General features: G+C 32.1%; 1 protein-coding gene across 3 annotated transcripts in view; it reads right to left on the reverse strand.

The window, feature by feature from the left end:
* Nucleotides 1-11,151, reverse strand: part of Arms (Ankyrin repeat-rich membrane spanning) — a 44,224-nt gene extending 33,073 nt beyond the window's left edge. Inside the window, exons 1-2 of one of the 3 annotated variants that reach the window (XM_076623161.1) lie at nt 10,948-11,150; nt 10,309-10,376 (exon numbers count right to left, since the gene is read on the reverse strand). The gene's annotated coding sequence lies outside the window, so the exon portion shown is untranslated. Of the gene's footprint in view, nt 1-1,231; nt 3,100-10,308; nt 10,377-10,947 lie in introns of those variants that run through there. The other 2 variants (XM_076623163.1, XM_076623158.1) reach the window with 2 other exon arrangements.
* Nucleotides 11,152-12,463: the final 1,312 nt, after the last annotated feature.

The raw sequence follows: 12,463 nt of genomic DNA on the forward strand, positions 1-12,463 counted from the left end.
AATGCAAAAGTGTCGATTATCTTCGTTAACTGCACGGTTTAAAAACCACTATGGAAAAACATGTTCGCTATCGTTTCCTATTAACTGTATCTCTGAATCATCGGTCGTTTCGAGCACTGAATTACGATTCGAGTCAAGGTAACAAACGCTCTACGCTCTTCGAAAACATGTTAATAGCAACTTTTATAATCTTCGCTATATAGCGAGTCTCAAGGACAATTATCTGTACTTAGTATTCTTCCATTTTGAATAATTAGGCTCGACAATATTGGCCAGGGGCGCTGTAAAACTTCCTTCCCAAATAAGCAATCGAGGTTTACTCGGTGGTTGAAAAATGAATGATGTATTGAGACATTCTTGGATTTATTATATCTCGCCATGATAAGAATTGTCGATTACGCTTCAATATTTATACAATGGCTACAAAAAGTATTTGCTCAACATTATATATATTATAGCGTTTGGATACTAATTAATTATTAATCAATAAATTAATAGTTTAAGAGTATACTTTCATACAATTACAAAAACTTAGTACTAAAACTCAATAGTGAAAATTAAATGTATAGAATTTCGTTGGAAAATGAGGGTGTGTGCAAATATTTTCTAGCCACTATATACAGAGGCTCGCGAAACCTCTGAGAAAAATTTTGCTTTCAGAGGAAGATCCTCCTTCCTTTATCTGGTTAATCCTTTACTTGAATATACTTGAACTCGCCAGTTCGAAAATTTTTAAATCAATTTTGCTTTATTGAGTTTCAAAACAGTATTATATCCAAGAACTCGAAAACTCTCACTTGTGTTATCAATCTTTTTTTAAATAATGTAATACAAATTTTGCTTGCGAGCGAGTAAATAACGAACAGAGGATAATAAAATACTTTACAAAATTATTTCCCGCATCAAAGCCGATCGAATTAAAATACGCGTTTCTTCCGCACCGTTTGTTAAATTAATTTCTCTCGTGAATTATAGAATAAAAATTCGCTCGAACGCTCTGACAATCTTCGCAGATAAAAGAGCTTCGCTATGAATACGACGATTATCGAAGCTTTCAAAACGTATGTACGCGAACACGCGTGTATTTCGATCGATCGTTTTTGATCCGAATGCGAATATCAATGGATCATTCATTTTCCACCAATGCAACGTCTATCCACTTGCAAACTCAAACACCACAAACGATGAATCGATGTTCGCTATAAATAAACGCGCGTAGCATTTTCGTCACCTTAATGCCAAAACTCGAAACGTTTAAAAGAGTCTTAAAAACGTTTTCTCTTTTCAATGATAATTTTCCACCGATTGATTTTCCAGTGACCGCACCATCCATGATACAACTATTGTTCAACGTTCTTCAATAACTTTCGTGCGATGCTTAGCTCGATTTTGCAAATTCTTCAAAAACGTAGTCCACGATCGTTCAAAGGTTCCGTAACGAGCGATATTCCGTTCAGTGAAATATTTCACTCCGTGATGAGAGACGATCGATAAAAGATTTTACACGGCCGATTTTCAAAAACCTTCGGAGCACCTTCGCTTCAAGTGAACTGTGACGACAGTCGAACGCACACTGAATTATTCGTCGTTGGATCGCGATTTATTAGCATCCACAAGGCGAAAAGTCGTCATAGTGAACCAAGCGATCGGCCATCGAGCACTGCTTACTTGAAAGTTGCTTGGAAATAGTAGGAACATGATCAAAATCTATTATACTAATTAGGTAAATATATGGGAAAAACATAGAAGTGAAAAGTGGGGATTTTTGGACATTTGTGGGAAATGTAAAGGTGCAAAAGAACACAGAACGCGCATGAAATGAAAAAATATATAAAATATACAGAGTATAGTGTTTTATCTAATATTTAATAGGTAACACAATTTTATATATAGTACCTATCTTTTCGAGCATGTTCATAAAGATATGAATTTGCATAAATATCAGCGGTCTATTTATGACAAGTGAATATTTTTAAGATATCCAAAAATAGAGATACGAAATAAAGATAACAAGGGCACGTGTTTAACGCCTAAGTTAAATAAAAAAGTAGCAGTGGTAATACGGAACTAATTTACTCTAATACAATGACGAAGCAATACAAATGAAAGGAGTCGGCGAAAAAGCAGAGGATCTCCAGATAAATAAATGATTACGTCGAAGCTATCAACAGCTCGAACAACTGACTAATCTTTCCCGATTAGCGAATAATCACTGAAACACGCGCTTTTACTATGCCTCGATAACAAGTGTAACATACTTATCAAACAACTTTGCTAAAATGATGCATAAATCCAAACTTATGACGCAAGAAATAAAAGCACTTTTATGTAATCACAGGAAAATTCGATAGATAGATCGATAATATACAATAAAACTAGATCCATGTGATAAGGAATTAGGCAAAAGCACCACTGTCACGTATATAAACGATAATCAAAATCGAAACACACGAAACCACTTTTATGATCAGCTCATTCACTTTTGGAAATATCAAACACCTTCAAACGAGGAACACGTGATTTAAATCACTATTAAAAGAAATGCAATTAAACGAAGTTACGCAAAAAGCTCGTTCACTTTTAGAACTAGCCAACGTGGTTAAAACAAGCGTATTAAAATGAAGAATAGATAATTCAAATTTCTCGTACGATAATCTAAATGATCCCACTTTACAGTCAACTAAATGACCAAATTACACGCTCATTTACTTTTGAAAATGTCAAGCACGTTTAAAATACCCGCATCAAAGCGAAGAAAATATTATTTAAGCTACTTTCACAATAAATTAAATGACCTCCACTTTACAATAACACCTCCGATTCCTTTGCAACCGACTAAATAATAAAAGTTTCACGACAACTTGTTCACTTTTGGAAATATCGAACTGGAGCGAAAGAAATCCACAAGGAAACGTAATGATAGAGAAACTGTAGAAAAAGTAGGTTGCGAGGGACAGAGAGGAGACAGTGCTAACGCAGAACTCGATCGTGCTAACATCCTTCGCGTACTGAGACGCGGGAACAATTAACCACGGGCCACGATACCTGACTCATGTGGGCGATCCACGTGGATGGATCATCCTCTTACTATCGTGCGCCAGCTCTGCTCGAGGAAACACAAAGAGTGGGACGACGGGATGGATATCGCAATTTATACGCTCGTCTAAAATTGGAAGAGTCCTCGTCCCTGCGTTTGACCACAGTTGTTAACGGTAACTTTGTTGAATCAGCTAATTCAACTGCGGCTAATGTCATCGTTGTCTGCTCTTTAATAGATTCTTAAGGTCTCTACCGGCCAGAGACGCAATAACAATCCAATGTAGATACTTGCCTATTTCTGGAAAATGGTTTAATTAGAATATCGTAAATAAGAAAACTACGTAAAAGTTTATTTATACCCCCTCCCCATTTTTCTTCTGGATTATTGCAGTGATCCATTAAGGGCCGAACTTGTGTTAACATAACATCTCACCTACAGCTCTGTTTAATTAATACAGGCTGTTAGATTCTGTTTCTTAATATTATGGATACGATAGGGAATTCATCGCTATTTGAGTCTCTCAGAAACCACGTTAACTCCAAAAATGAAAATAAAGGAAACTGATAATATTACGAGTAACATTCTTTTTAATTTTCTCTGAAATTTGCTGTAGTTTATACCGTATTTTGCGATAAACAATCTTACGGGAATAAATCATTTGTTCTTTTAAAAATTGAAGGTTAATCGTGAAATTGAGCAATTAACAAAACCTAGAATCGACAGAAGCTTGGCTTCTGAAAGACTCATTTCTTCTTTCAGCTAGATTCTGATATTTTGTAAAGTTTAATTGATATATATATATATATCTTTTATGAACTTCGTAAGCTTTGTACTTTGACAAAGCGGCACATAAGTACGTTATCTGCATTTTTCAATAATGGTACGTTTACGTAACTTTAAACATTATTTCACTGCTTGTTATGTAATGGGCTATAGGAAAAATCCTTTCTCTTGGCCTAGGAACACTCACAGCGAAAATTCCATTACTATAGAATGCCTGAGCACGTCCAACGAAGTCTATAACCATATTTTTTTCAGTGAAAATATTTTAATCTTCTGTGATCTGTATAAACTTCTAGAAACTTTTTAATGGGTGGATGTGCTAATTACTTCATAAACTATTCCAGTTTTAAATCTTCCATTTATGTTAATATAACACAGAAAATAATCTGTACAAGTTGTCAAAAGGTAATATATATAACAAGAAAATTAAATAAAATAACCTTATAACTGTTTTCGATAATTATCAGACATTATAGAATGTTTTTTTCATCTGAAAAGTTTTTTTATCCCACAATTCTTGAGTTTCTGAAATGATTGACTAAATTACAATGTAATTTCAACCTTGACCTTTGTACAAAAATTTACTTCGCATTTATGATGCACATCCCTATGTGAAATCATCTCTTCATTTATTTATGATTATATAACAGATTTTGCGCAGCGTATGGTGTAGAAGTCAATGTCATTTCAAGCTGGATGCTCTCCAAAGAAAATTCCAAGATTTCGTGGCTTTGAATATACTGTGCAGGTGCCGATGAAGTAGATTTTCGAGACATTCAATAACATAATGAGGTAGAGTTATTTAAATCACTTAAGCTCCAACATCTTCAAATTAAATCTTGAATTTATCTTATTTCCATCAACAAGGAAGTATTATGTAAAAACTAGTAAAATGAACGATAAAGTTACTTGCAGAAATATAGTTATGTACACATGCTACACAATTATGATAATCATTATGTAACAGCGAATATTAACGTTAATTAAATTTCCCCTTTGTTACGTACAAGTTATATTCTCATAGAAAGTTATGGTCATAGAGCTATTAATGTATACAATAATTTCGCTATTTATCACACCGCTAATAACGAGTTAAATATGTAATCTGTTTTCAAATGTAGATCGCTTCAAAGTCTATTCATAACCAAATTTGTCGAATTACAAGACTTAGCTTGACTCAAATTGACTCAAGTGTCTTGACCTAAATAAACCGACCTTATCCTATTCTAATATACTGTTTAATGTGCTCTTCTGATGTTCATATACCATGAAGTATGTATTAGATTTTTCTGTTTCCTATTGTACCGTCACTTGTCTTCTGCAAGGACAGATCTATAGGCGTTGTTGGTGATACGAAAGCAATTGTTCAAGGAAGATTTGATAGGACGATCCAATAAGAGTGGGCGACTCAATAGACTCGCCCTATTTACTCCTCAACACTAATGGAAAGTGAGAAGAGTAACGGAAAAAGAGAAATACATAGAATAAAGCGGCATTAGCTTCCTAGAACAGAGAGCAGACAATATTAAATTATCTTCGTCGCCATGTCCTAACAACGACCAACGTTTTCGATGTTAATTAGGGACCTCTGTAACAGAATTAATTAATTTCAATTCTGGACTTTGGATCTAGTCAAATTTAAATTGTAAAATATTGATGTTAAAAAAGGAAAATGCTTAGAAACTTGTATAAATAAATAGACGTATTTTCTTAGTGCGTTCCGATAATTTTAAATTTTTCAGAGATTCTCAGAATACAAACCCGGATAATGTTTAATTTGTCATTCATAGTATGAACGTATTATGTATTATGGAAAAGAAAGATATACATATAGAGAACAAAACAATACTTGGAAAATGACTAGTGAGGAAACTTCTCGAAATTGTAGGCTGCTACATTCTTCTCAAGTTCGTGCTTTATCAATAAAGAGGAAGAAAAATATATGGACAGATACACACTTGAGAACGAAGTTTCATCTTATCGAAGAACTATCTGCAAGCTTTTACATATTGTCTTGATCGACCCAAAAAATGCTTCCAGAATTTTCTGTCCCATTAACAATGGGTTTCAACTTCAACGAGTCATTCTCGCGAGTCTTCTTTGTTCGTAATACGCTACGTCACTGACACGTTTTCATAAATCAGTGTCTATAACCATTCGAACGGTAAATCAGTATCGTAGATCTAAACAAACATTTTCTTTTCAATGCAAACATATTTATAAATTATTCATTTACCAAGATATAATTATAACTTTTTTACTTTGTTTCATCCCCTATCATCAATCCATGAAAAAAATATTTAATATTTTCAACAAAGAGACATGGCGAAAAAATATTTAATATCCTCAGAATTCCTCTTTTCAATATTCTGTATATTCAATACTTCACGTTTTTCGCATTCGTCATTCTACACTATGTACTCTGGATTTCATTAATGGATTATAAGAGATTCATATCCATTTACAAACTATTATAGATTAGCTTTAAATGGCTCTAATTCCAGCAATTATTATACAGAGTGGTTCGTATAACAACAACAAAGTATATCTCTTTTCTAGTTAAAGATAGAGGAAGTCGAACGAATTAGAAAAATCTGTGTTTTCATAAATTCAAATCATATTATGATGCACTCAAAAAATGTAGATGCAATCCTTTTAAGTAGAAACGCATTTTTCTTCTACTTATACGACTATCCAGAACATTCTAAGTAAGAAAATATCAGAATTTGTATCTAAAAACCCCTGGTTTAAAAGATTGCATCTATCATTTCCTCCCTAAAGAATCCCTAGAAAATTCTACATCATCCTCTTTAAGAACTACCTATTATTGATAAACTTTTTCCTCGTTGGTTGTTTATCGAATATAGGATCTCTCGGCGATTTTTCAGGGAGGTAAAGGAAATTAACGGCGAGACGGAAAGAACGTAACAAGATCACAATGAATCTCTGAAAATTCGAGGCGAAACTCGGTCACGTTAGCGATACTTCGTATCTTTCGCCTGATCGCCGTTTCAAATGCATAAATATAAATAAGTAGGACAGAGAGGATTTTCAGATAACAGCAGATGAAACAAGACTGTACGTCGCGCATACTACGGCGTTCCGTGGCAAATTCGTGCCAAGTCCCCGCTATACTCTTGCATTTTTCACGGTTCTGTGAATCGACTGAGTACACAAAATTCTGAAGATCGTCCCATGATATATGCATCCCGAATTATTTCCCTACGAAACGTCGAGACATTAATTTGCGTCAATGAAACACAACTACGACAATATTCGTATAAATTGTCCAGTAACATGATTTACAATGACTTACGAAAGTATTCGACAATCTTAGAATCTTTTTATGTATACATTATACAAATCAATTTGAAATCTCATTAACATTGTAACGAGATACGACCATCGTCATTAAATTGGTAAAATTGGAAACGAGTCTGAAAACACATATATAAATTGCAAAATATTCAACGAAAGCGTATTTCGCAAAGATCACCAAAACATTTGAGCGGTCAATTACATATTCATTATAGTAATAAGCCACAATATTTACTGCGAGTCTGTAACACTAACTGTCTGTTTAAGATTAATATTCATACTAATTTTTCACTAAGTGTATCTAAGTGTCTTGTAACTGCCATATATATTTTCCGATTGGTTTCAGACATTATTATGGTCACGATATTCGTGTCTCACTATGGTGTTAATGAAGTTTTGAGAAATTTCATATATTGCATATAATATATTCAAGTGTATAATATCTTCGTGAGCCACTACATCTCAGACAATATACAGTAATTATTCAATTAAGTCCAATAGTTCACTAAAATATATTTGATTCAGAGATAACAACAGTTATAATCTAAATTAAAAGAGTGATAGTATCGGAATTATAAGTATCTTACAATTAATTTAAATGGTTCAGAAACAATCATTATAGAAGACCTGAAAGTGTTTTTGATTACAAATAATCATTATCGACGGTCAGAATATTTGTTGGTTACTGATTAACCAATATCAGTGTCGAAAATGGTTTATGGTTGTCTACTTATCGGTTTATGGTGTGTAATTGTAGAAATAAAATTAAATTCATTTATTATGCACCGTTTAATATTTCACTGAAAATTCAACGCATTAAGTTGATTAAAAAAATATAAATTATGTATACAAACTAACCTAGATACGTCTCCCTCCAATTAAACGACTTCCGTCATCATTTTACGCATAAACACATTTTGTTGAGATAGTATACTATCGTATCCTATTATGCCATTACTAAAATGTAAAATTTTGCTCCAAACAATATGTACGTCGTATTTTACAAGTGTTTAAAAATTTCTAACTAATATACAATAATATAATGCTAATGAAAAGTTAGTTATTTCGGTTATATTGTCGCGCAATGATGTCGACTGCGCATGCGCATAATATTACTTCACGTGTTTAAAACTAGCTACGAAAATTATTATTTACCCAACTTGAATCCGACTCGAATGTCAACCACATTCGTGGATCTGGCAGCCACGCGTTCATATTGTTGAATGACGCGTTAAGTTTAAATTAAAAAACATTTAACACCAACGACAGACTTGTTGACACCAGATAATGTTCACGACGACGCCACACTCTTTCGCGTAATGAAAGTGTCGTTTCCGACACAGAAGGATTACATTCAGTTATGTTTACATGAGAAAGCGAGCTAATTCGATCCACAACTGCCAAGAGGAAACCTAATCTTCCTATTGGAAAATAAATAGACGTTTGCAATAAGACTTCGATTTCGCGACAACGATTTTGTTCTTCCGTGAATATACAACACAATGCCCATTGTACTCCCTCTTCACTATGTTTCCGATGATTAACCCGTGGGGTTCGTGTTTTTCAAATGGAATTTGAAGTGCATATTTGATTTTATAAATATATATGTATATGAAAGCTACAGGAGAAGAACACGATCTTTTGATTCTTAATTTTATGATTAAAGAATAATATATATTTTAATATAACATAATGAAATATAGGAACCTGTTAGGTCTAAAAATGGCAAACTTTTATGAAAACCAAAGATATAATTATTAAAACGAGCAATATTTTAATATTATATTGAACAATATTTCTAAAACTTAAATTAAAATTTAAATTTTAAAATTGCTTTCGCGTAAAAGATAAAGGAAATAAGATCGTACTTCTTCTCCTGTTAATAAAGCTTTAAAAAGCCCATATTTATATAATATTTTTTGTTTCATTACAGCCATAGAATATATATATTGATGAAGTTTGGTTGTTGAACTCTGGGATACCCTGTATATGATTTAATCCTGCGGTTTCTATTATTATTATTATTATTAATTTATATTCTTTTATTTTCTATTCCAATTTATATTATTAATTTATAATCTATTATATTATTAAAATATAGATAATTTTTGAATATTTGATTTTAGTATACAATATAATTTTACTAGCTTCTGTGTATTTCTTGCGTTTCGTAAATAAAATTTCAAATTTCTATTACACGAGGAAAATACCTGAAAAGATACAAACGCGAAGAAAAAACGAGAACAGCAGGGTTAATTAATAAATATTAATGTACGGTTTATACGTGTTAGTGTAAATATATGATTCATAGTACAGTAATGCAATAAAAATCGATGGAATCTGATAGTCTTCCATAACGAAAGTAAATAGACCAACTAAGAACGTATGAAACAATGATCCCATATAATGATACGGATACAATTGATCTATATGGATTAAGTGTGAATGATATGATATTTTTGTTCCGTGTGAATATCGATCACCGTACATTTTTAAAGATTATACAAGGAATGTTGAAATATAATATGTATAAGTGAGTTTAAGTTCCTATACATTGTTAATATTGTTTAAAAAATAAAACTGCCAAGGAATTACAACCTTATCAAATCTCTGTCTACTAGCTTAAATGATTAGCTATCAGTAACCTTTTTCATGTTATTACGACTTCTGTAACGTTCATCCAAACGCTTGGAATTTATCTTCAATTAAAAAAATTTTCGTTCCGAGACTAAACAACATTTTATTTAATTAATTCCTTTTCGGAAAATTTAGCGTTCCTAAAGAACTGCACATCGCTAATAAAAATGCAAATAAAAACAACTTGAAAGCATCGTACACCGATCGTACTATACAGCATCATAACTATGAGCATTTATGAGAAATTTAATGTATATAATATGCAAAATAGAATATTAAATTTTATTTTGTTATTCTTATAAAATATGAAACTGCATAAATATCTGTAATCATTAATAATTTCGCGTAGTAAAGCAATTGTACATAGAAGACTATACAACAGAGTATAATAACATGAATCATTGAATTAAGACTACAATAATAACATGAAACGCTACGCTAGGTATGCTACTATAGTAATTACGCTACGCTTATTAGTACTAATGGTATCAACAATCAGACAATGATCTTAGTTTATTGATCAGACTCACCAATTAAACAAAAGATTGATTCTCCCGGATATCCGTTGTCATGTATGATAAAATCGCAGTTGCTCAACCTAGGAGCAATCGTATAAAAGATCGATCATTTTAAACATATCGATAAAAATTGAACTTGAAATCAAAGAATTAATTCCACAAAAAAGATTCATATTCGTTCTAAGTACCAATACATAAACGTAAGAATTGCTGCACATGCATCCAAAACAGTAATATAAAAAAAGAAAGAGATAATCCTGTCTTCGAATCTTTATATTTCAATCTTACTCTCGTTTTAACAAAGAAAAACACTCTTAGTTAAATGACTTTTAAAAATAACTTTTGCATAAAGCTTGAAGACAAATTATACGTATTAATGAAATTTTAGTTGAAAATAAATTGAGCTACAACTTTTGAAATGTTTTAATGTTAAGAAAATTGGCGATTAAGTCGAGAACGATCCAAAAGACGAAGTACACTTAAATTCCAAGAATATATACAAAGTACACGTTGTTGTAAACGCACATCAAATAGAAAAGATAGAATGATTTGTTTTTTGTAGCTTTCTAACACGTTTCGATTTCTTCGAAGCGATCTCGAACTGTACGAGAGTAATGAAAAGCATTTTTATCGAGAGGATTCTAACCTCACCTGAGAGAGTACGATAACTTCCAAGGTAGCCGAATCCTACTACTGGACAACGTGGACCGCACCGTCGTCAATTACAAACGACGTTATATATCAAATTGTTGTTCACATTGCGTCTATTAAACGACTCTAGGAAATCGTTCAATCACACGGTAAAATCATGAACTGGAAAATGTTACTCCGCTGTCTTTCATTCGATATACGTAGCGTCATCCACCAGGCGGCGCTGCGAATGTCGAACAGCTGATTTCTCATGCACGTGCGCCATGGCCATGTTAAGGCTATAGTTATATTATAGTATCGTTCTCGCAAACGAAACATCTGAAAATTAAAATGTATATTCTCATAAGTAGACTACGGATTTTTAAGCAAATTCATATTTTTATAAACATAAATTAAAAAGTGGTCTAAAAGTAACCTAATCTAAGCAAAGATTTATTTCACTTATTGAATATTATAACGCGTACTGTAGTTTGGAAGTTTCATATATTTTTGCATTTCATGTGAATTCTGTATATCTTTACATCTTCAAATTTCAGTAAGAATACATAATTAATTCTTTTGATATATAAAGAATACGAATCCACTGCCCAAAGTAATTTCATTTAACAACTTATTACGAAACCGTAGTTGCGTTAACGCAGCATTTCATTTGTAATTTCTTTTTAGATTTACATTAATGAATTCCATCAAATGTACATTGCTATTATGAAAATGAAAAAATTCGAAAGAAAAAAAGAAATGAAAATCTGGAAGAATTTCTCCAATATTTTTTTCGTTACTATCTTTTTTCTATTCAGATCCTACAAGTTTATGAAGTTCAAGGAAATTAAAGTGTTTCATAATAACTCATATGTTCTGTCTTTCTTCCCTAATCACCACTCCTCGTCCAATACCTCTACTATAGTTCTATGCTCCTGTTGTCATTAGAATAAACATACTAAAAGCAAATTGAAATATAAAATAGACACAAAGATAGCAGTACCATTTTTGTCCTTATTCTATAATCCTAGCTCCTTGTCAATGACTTCCACTATCATTTTATGTTCTTGTTAAAATTGTACTAAATAAAAGGATTAGAAACAAATCCAATTATAAAATGAAGTTAGTAACTTATAATATTCTTTCGTATACAGAAAACTCTATACTTATTCTGTGATCCTGTTAGAAGAGGATGGTCTTGACCAAAAATATACGGAAAGATTGACGGAATTAGAGAATTAATAATACATATGTAAATATGCATTATGACTTGTCTTGTAAGTTTTGTTGCCACTTGTGACCGAGAATTCTGTCTTGTATCATGACCGGTACTATTCCTACCATTTTTTGAAACCCTTTCGTGAAGCGAAATTTCAATGATATACAATGATTTGATGATGTGCAAAAATTTCTCGCCAAATGGATTTCTCACTTTATATTCAAAAAACGATATCTAAAAGTAAATGATCTATTGTATTTTAGGTCAGGTTTTGATCCGATTCGCAGTCAGAATCAATATATCGTATTTACATATCTT

The sequence above is a fragment of the Bombus vancouverensis genome, chromosome 12 (assembly GCF_051014615.1).
Source record: "Bombus vancouverensis nearcticus chromosome 12, iyBomVanc1_principal, whole genome shotgun sequence".
NCBI lineage: Eukaryota > Metazoa > Arthropoda > Insecta > Hymenoptera > Apidae > Bombus > Bombus vancouverensis.